Consider the following 8,753-nt stretch of genomic DNA (forward strand, 5'->3'; position numbering starts at 1 on the left):
AAAAAAAGCATGTATACACAATAGAATCTGAATTCTATATAACTTTTTGTATTCAACCATAGATGTGAGAATTGGCTTTAAGATTGCTTTAGGTGATAGTCAAAATAAATCATTAAAATGTTTCTTAAATTGTTCTCTGATATAAATCAAAAGTAGTGAACATACTTTTTTGCATTAGATCAAGGGAAAGGCCTGCCTTAGAGGTTTGGAAGGAGAAATGGAAGAGAGAATAATCATAAGGTAACTACTGGGGGATCCATGTTCTCTGGCTAAGCAAGAGATTCATTGATTACAATGTGCTGAGCTCACTCTACGAGACTCACTACTTGACATAATTTGATTAATGAAGTGTTTGCTTGAGAGAAACAATTTTTTTTAGGATTGGTGACTTCAGTTGATGGTTCTGATTGAAGTGGAAGGTAAACAGAGGAAACCAGGAGAGAGCGAAGAGGAAAGGAGGCCGGTACAGGAGAAAAAGGAGAGCCATAGGAAGCTAGAGAAACAGCAAGAGAGAGAAGATAATTAAATGGCCTGAGGGGAAAAATACCACAAACTTCAAAAATGGTGCAACTAGCCTTACTTAGCTTATGTAACCTTAACAAGGTTTAAAAATCAACAACAATGGTGTTAAGGGAATAACTGACATTCTGGAAGCTGTTGGAAGCTTGTCAGGAATGACTGGAAGAGTTCACTGAGGAACTCATTACACAGGGCCAAATTGAGCCACACGGGTGCCCTGGGAAGGTTAATAACACTGTCAGCTTTTATTAAGAGGAGATACTGAGTGCTGTGCAGAGAAAGAGCAAAAGGGAAGATGGCGGCCATGCCTATTAGGTATCGCTCCATAGCCTCAGTAAATCTGTCCAGCACTCAAATTTATTTGTCCTGTTGTCAGTTGTCAGAAAAAAGTTTATACTTACATGACAACTGAGGAATCTTACTTCCTACTTTCCCAACCATTTGAATGCCTCTAGGCATTCAAGGTTTTCTGTGAAAGGAAATCTTACAAAGTCAATTCTTTCCAAACATGTTGAATCCCCTGTTCAGGTTAGCAATCTATGCAATGCTTGCATTGTCTACCTATTTGTCTAACTCTCAATCTCAAGGAGAGTCTTTAAAAATGCTTTCTTTAGCATTTTAGCATATTTCTTTAGCATATTTCTTTAGCATATTAGGGAATAAAGCAACTGAACTTTGTGCAAGGGAAAGGTAGACTGAGACACCTCTCGCTTCCGTTGGGCCTAGAGAACCTGTTCACTGACCCCGACTCAGTGTGATTCTTATAGGCTTAACTATGTGATTCCACCACCTTGTATCAGCTAAAACCTGCTTTGCTCTCATTCCAGAATATCTTATATGTGGTCCCATGTAGTTCAGGGTTTTCATCACCCAGACAATTAATTTAGGGGTGGGAGAGAGAATAGGGGAAGAGAGTTAGCTGGTAGCCTTTATATTGTGGAAAGAGAATTCTCAAATAATTCAATTAACCAATATCAGGTATCTATTTCATTTTATCCCAGAGCAAAATTTAACTTGTGGGATATGACCACATATTGGGTCAAATAACTAAACGTGATGATTATAAAATATTGTTTGAAAATAATTATCTATGGGCCAGAGTAATAGTAGAGCAAGTAGAGGGTTTGCAATGATTTTATTGTTAACAATATTTTTGTATACATATTTTATATAACTGTCTATACATAGTTAAAGAATTTTTTTGAAGAAAAGAAAGAAATGGAAAAAAATTAAGAAGTTCTCTAGAATGCCAGAAGCAGAAAATGGGACAAGACCTTGTAGTCAACACACCCAAAATCTAGTGGGGACTATCTTTGGTACTGGGAATCAAACTCTAGTTATGCACATACAAACCTTATTTGCTATACTATCTTTCTGGTTCTGTTTTAGAAGTTTCTTAAGATTATGCAAACATGGGGCTGGAGAGATAGCATGGAGGTAGGTCGTTTGCCTTGCATGCAGAAAGTAGGTGGTTCGAATCCTGGCATCCCATGTGGTCCCCCGAGCCTGCCAGGAGCTATTTCTGATCATAGAGCCAGGAGTAACCCCTGAGAGCTGCCGGATGTGATGCAAAAACAAAAACAAAAACAAAAAAGATTATGCAAACAGTACAATATTATTAAATCCAGAATATTGTCATCACTTTAAAAAGAAGTCCTGGGGCCGGCGAGGTGGCGCTAGAGGTAAGGTAGCGCCTTGCAAGCGCTAGCCAAGAAAGGACTGCAGCTCCTTTGTCTTGTCCCAAGCCAGGGGCAATTTCTGAGCGCTTAGCCAGGAGTAACCCCTGAGCATCAAATAGGTGTGGCCCAAAAACCAAAAAAAAAAAGTCCTGTAATAGTATCAGCTAAAGTGTTTTTTTCTTCTGCCTCAATCTCTGGCTATCTGTAGCATATTTTGTCTCTACGAATTTGCCTATTCAAAGATATCTCATAGACATAGAATTCTTCAATATAATGTTCTCTTTCTGATTTCTTTCATTTAGAATGTTTCCAAGGTGCATCCTTGTTGGAGTGTATGCTAGAATTTTGTTCTTTTTTTATAACATATTTCCCTGCATATATATATATACATAAATTTTATATATCAAAATTATATATATGGTTTGTTTATCCCTTCATCAGTAGATAGACATTTCAGTTGTTTTCACTCTGACTAATGCTTCTACTAACATACATGTCTAAATTTTTATATAGGAACATGTGTTTGTAATTCTCTTGGTCAATACATAGTAGTAGGATTTCTAGGTTATCCGGTAATTAACTTTTTGAGGAAGAGCAAGCAATATGTTATGTTTAGTTTACATTTTTTAACTGGCAGAATGAAGACCCTATTAAAAGTTTAGTGTAGACCACTTTATTATTTATTTATTATAATAGATGTATTTTATTAAAACTTATGAAGATGTTTGCTATTATAATTTTAAACAAACTTGAAAGTACAAAAAGTTTAAAGGAAAAAAATCCAAGGGCCAATTGTAGCTGAAATGGTAGAGCATATGCTTCACATGTGGGAAGCTTTCAGCACTTCCCTGTCCATCCCTGGCCCTACATGGTCAATTGGAACTACCAAGGGAGGTCCTGGTGACCATTAGCAGCATATACTTTCTATAAAGCAATATTTTACTGCATGTGCAATTCATTATTCTGGTTTGCTTTCTAAACATCAAATTTTAAGTGGTTCAGCCTCCACTGTTTCCAACGCTAATCTTTAAATTATTTAATTTGATTCCTTTTTAAATGTTAGCTTTATTTTTCTTTAGAATAGGAGCTAAGGTAAGAGAGAGAGACTGAGAGAGAGAATAGAAAAAGGAAGATATTGGGCCCGGAGAGATAGCACAGTGGCGTTTGCCTTGCAAGCAGCCGATCCAGGACCAAAGGTGGTTGGTTCGAATCCCAGTGTCCCATATGGTCCCCCGTGCCTGCCAGGAGCTATTTCTGAGCAAACAGCCAGGAGTCACCCCTGAGCACCACCGGGTGTGGCCCAAAAGCCAAAAGAAAAAAAAAAAAAAGAAAGAAAGAAAGAAAGAAAAAGGAAGATACCAAGAATTATTCCTGAGAGAAAAAGAATAGAAAGCAGAAATGAGCCTTGTTTTCCAGTCTGTCTTTATGTTACCCTGCCTGTTTCTACAAGATTTAAGGTTCCTGTTGTCTTTGTGTCCTTTTGCTTCTTTCCAGTCTCTTTTCTCAGTGATTAGAGCTGTAGTAGCTGCTGTTCCAATGCCTGAGTCCAAGCAGATTCCTGCAGGCTGCAATTCAAGATGGCCAACTTGCAATCCTCACAGAATCAATCTATTGGAAATAAATGAGGCACATATAGTTCATGCACTTTGAGGCTGGTCTGACAAATGAGATAAACAGGGCTCAATCAGCAGGGAAAATCAATGATGCGAAAATGCATTTCAATCTAGTGTTATTTCCCCTGGGATGCCACAACATTACATTTTATTGTTGTGATGCTTCTCTGGTAATTCTTGTCCCAGTTTCTGTGGACAAGGCCAGGAAAATTCTCCCACTCATGATTTCAAAGGCTTGAACTTAGTAATTGCCAAGATTTGAGGGTTGCAGTGGAGAAATCTGTCAGCCAATGGGTGAGAGATGCGAGCACTTTCAGTTTTGCAAGCAAACACTAACCTCCATGTTTCTAAATCACCCTCTGTATCAAGTATACAATTATAATTAGCAAGGTTCATTATTATAAACTTCAAAAGAAAGCAAATCACAAATATATTAACTATTAATTAATATTTATAAAACATAAACTAGAGTAGGTTTTTAATCGTATCACTTTCTGTCACTTTAAGTTTAGTTTTTGCTTGAATATTCTACTGGTAAGAATAATCATTATAGTGCCAGGGAATAGCTCAATGAGCTAAAGCACATGCCTTGAATAAATGAATCTGATTTGTAGCACCACATTTGCTACCCCAGCAGTAATAGAGAAGGCCCTATCCTGAACTTCACTCTTTTGCTGGACCCCAGCACTTAAATGTCAAGAATCATTGCTGGGTCTAGTACTGCCAGGGTAGGCCTTGGGTTCCTGGACACTGCTGGGGAAACATTATCACCAAAAGATAATCATTATTTTAAAATGAGAAACGAGGACCAGAGAAATAATACAGAGAGACAGTTACCTTGCACATAGTTGGCTCGATCTTCTGTAGCCCAAGTGGACCCCCTAAGCACCACCAGGAGCACCCGAGTATCACTGGGTATCACCTAAAATTAACAACAACAAAAAAATCAGATGTCACCGAAATAGTGGTGCCTGCCTTACACACACCCAACCCAGATTCAATCCCCAGCACCACAATAAACTTAAATTTGATAAGCAAAAAAAATGTAATCATCTGTATCAAAATGTATTATGTCTTGTCAAATTTCTCTTTATATTTAGAACTGTTTTGGAAACAACACTTTGTGATAATACATTTTATTCTATTACTTTTTTAAGGATATTGGAATTGTTTATTTTAAACTTACCAGTGCCACAGAATTATTGTATGGCCTAGCATTACTAAACAACATGCTGATTTCAGCTCTGCTGGGCATAGTGGCTGGCACATACTGATCTAAGCACGCCTCAATGCTCTCAACCTGAATCATATTGACTATAATGTCTTGAATATTAGTTTGTGTTTTTGGTTTTCTGGTCACTCTTGTGTTTGTTTAATTTCTCCATAAGGGAAATTGGGCTGTAGTTTGTCCATAATGGTTTTCTTGGAACTAGCTCTCTGATGGCTCCTAGTAAACTCAGCTGTTTGCCTAGAACCCAATTCCCCCACTTGTGTTCATGAGAGTCTTTCTTTACTTCCCTGAGTCAAGTCATTCTATTTTGAATTGCCAAGTGGCTTTCTAAATAGACAAGTCACGGAGGTGGTTATGTACAAGAAGTACGAGAACAAAGAATGAAGGAAAGTAAATGGTTTTAAACATCAGGCCAGAGATGTTATTTGGAAGTAGAGTGCAGTGGTCTTGCAAGTTAAGTTTGTGCTTTCTTTCTGAGTGCCAAGAAGGAGTTAACAAAAGTTATTAAACTGGTGGGTAGAGTGGTGGAGATGGTATGTAAGGAAAAACCTATCTGTTGGTGGCAGCAGGATGAATTTGATTCAAGAAAGATTAGGTGCAGAACAACCAATTGAGTGTTTACTTCAAGAGTCTCTATGTGAAGTAATAAGGGTTGGAACAAGGATGAAGACCAGGGGACACAGAAAGGTAGAGACATTGCCTTCACTACTTATTTATTCATTAAACAAAGATTTATTTATTACCATGAGTCAGGAATATAGTAGACCTGAGAATTCTTTTATGAATTTGTAAAAAGATGTAAAAAGTTCTTTCTATTGGGGATCAAGAACTAAGTAAAAAGTGATCAAAGAGGGATGTCTAAGATCATGATGCTGTCATTGAGCAGGAGTATGTCTCCCTTATAAGCTGTATATGGCCTGGTAATCATGTGACATAGCCTGGAACACGGCAACTCAGACTTAAACACTTCTTGTCAGCTGCCTGTGACACATCTGCCTATACTGCATGGTCAATGAATGTTATAAATATCAAAATAGTCCTTAGTAAAAGGATTCCCTACTCCTGCCATTGAGAGAAGCAGATAAGTCAGGAGGAAGACTTTATTAGGCATCTATGAAATTGTTCTGAATTGACTTCAATGATACAGGAGGACAAGAAGCTAAACTATCCAACTGACAGAGAACATGAAATAAAGAGGTGATAAGGATAGCTTTCTCAGAGGAGGAGCTTCACATCTACCTGTTCTGTGACTTAGACTCAACCAGCTTGATTAAGCTTAATTCTAAACTCAGGGTTGAGGGGGGAAATTGCTTAGACCTCAACATACCTGCTGCCTCTCTCCTCTGATCCCTGATACTGTGGTCCCATCACATTTTTTTTTTTTTTTTGGTTTTTGGGCCACACCCGGTAACGCTCAGGGGTTACTCCTGGCTATGTGCTCAGAAGTTGCTCCTGGCTTGGGGGACCATATGGGACACCGGGGGATCGAACCGTGGTCCGTCCAAGGCTAGTGCAGGCAAGGCAGGCACCTTACCTTTAGCGCCACCGCCCGGCCCCCCATCACATTATTTTTACACTGGTTGTTTAAACTGACCATCTGATTCCTGTTCCATTCTGAATTGTGCTCTGCCTTCGCCATCTCAGCTAGGAAAAAGGGTGTGCTGCAGACAGATGGTAAACTGTGAACAGAAATAAACTCTTCACATGTAGTAAGTATATTTATATCCAATCCTATAATATAACTGCAGGCATAATTATAGCCAATCTGGTAATTGCATTGCGGGTATTAGGCAGCAGAAACCAACCAAATGTGCCATAGAGACCAGCAAGAGACAGCTATTGATACAGGGAGATATAAGGCCAGCTGCTGGCCCTGCAAAATGATTGGGTGAAAGAATACAAAGCTACTTGCAGCTTATAGAGGGGCTCTGCTAACAGAGGAGGGAAGGGAGATAATAATTTCCCAGAATACACTGCTCAAGCTCCTGTTCCAGTAGGATTGTATGTTTTCAGCCTGAATTTTAAAATAATCATAAACTCAATGCTTACACATTGTACAAAGTTTAAAAATATGGAAAACTACCCATAATATTACAATTCCAAACTAGGGCACATTTTTATATTTGTCACTGTAGCATTGTATTAAAAATGTAGGTGTTCTATGCTGTACTATACATGATGTTTTCTGCATTGTTTTTTTATTAAATATAATAAGTACTTCTATATAATGTAATTATGTAGTCATCATTAAGAATGAATAAATAATAAGTTCACATATAGAAACATGTAATTCTTAATATAAGATTAATGTAAAGGCTCATTTTAAAGCTAGACATATAATTATATGTTTGAGAAGAAAATATTAAAACCAGATATTTAAAAACATAGAAAAATTGATGAAAAGAGGTTAAAATTAGGAGTCTGAGGAGGTAATTACTGGATATTATTTCTTTTAAAATGAGATCAAAGGGTACTGATAATACAGCAGGCAGGACACTTGTACTCCATCAGCCTGCATTTGATTTCCAACGCATATAGCTCCTCAAACACCACCAAGAGTGATCTCTGAGCACAAAACCAGGAGTAGTTAAGCCCTGAGCACCACCACCAGCTATGACTCAAAACCAAATAACACAACACACAAAGAGATGGTCAGAGAAATAGTAAAGAATGAAAGGCTCTTGACTTGCATGGGGCCAACCCCAAGTTGATCCCTGGTACCAAATTTGCCACTAAGCATTATCGGGACCTAAGCGCCATAATCCTGAGCACAAAGCCAAGAATAGTACTAGGGGTGTACCCCTAACATCCTTCCTCCAAATTAAAAAAATAAGAACTAAAAAAATAGAATAAAATCTTAACTTATGGGCCTGGGAGATGGAATAGAGGTAAGGCATTTGCCTGGCATGCAGAAGGACAAAGGTTCAAATCCCGGCATCCCATAAGGTCTCCCGAGCCTACCAGGAGCGATTTCTGAGTATTGAGCCAGGAGTAACCCCTGAGCACTGCTGGGTGTGACCCAAAAACCAAATAATAATAATAATAATAATAATAATAATAAATAGAACTTTAACGTATTAACTCTATGTGATGATTATATGTGTACTCATTATATTATTGTATTTTCCAGCATGTTTGAATTATAGAATTATTATTTTAATTAAAACTTTGTTAGATGCTTTTAAGTTTATACAGAAGTTAAGCAAAAAATATAAGGAGTTCCCATAAACTTTCTTTTACCCCTTTCTTTCTTTTTCTTTTTTTTTGGGGGGGGGTTGGAGAGCACATCCAGTGGTGTCAGGAATTACTACTGGTTCTGCACTCAGGAATCACTCCTGTGGGAATAGGATGGCAGGGATTGAACCCAGGTTGGCTGTGTGTAATGCAAGCACCTTACCCACTGTACTATCGCTTTGGGCCCTCTCACATTCTTTTCTACATAAGCATACAGAGACAACGAGAAAGAGAACTCCCTCTTATTGATAATCTTTTTTTTTTCTTTTCTATGTCTCTTTCCTTTAAAAACATTATTTAGACAATGTCGTTTTATATTTATTTCAGGCATATAAATTGTTTATTTCATATAAATTTCCCACATCCAATCCCTCCACCCTGTGACTCGAGGCTCCCTCCCATCCCCCAACATAAATACTTGACAAATACTTTTTTTTAATTTAATTATTTTACTTTGGATCCCATGCATTCAGTAGG

The sequence above is a fragment of the Suncus etruscus genome, chromosome 17 (assembly GCF_024139225.1).
Source record: "Suncus etruscus isolate mSunEtr1 chromosome 17, mSunEtr1.pri.cur, whole genome shotgun sequence".
NCBI lineage: Eukaryota > Metazoa > Chordata > Mammalia > Eulipotyphla > Soricidae > Suncus > Suncus etruscus.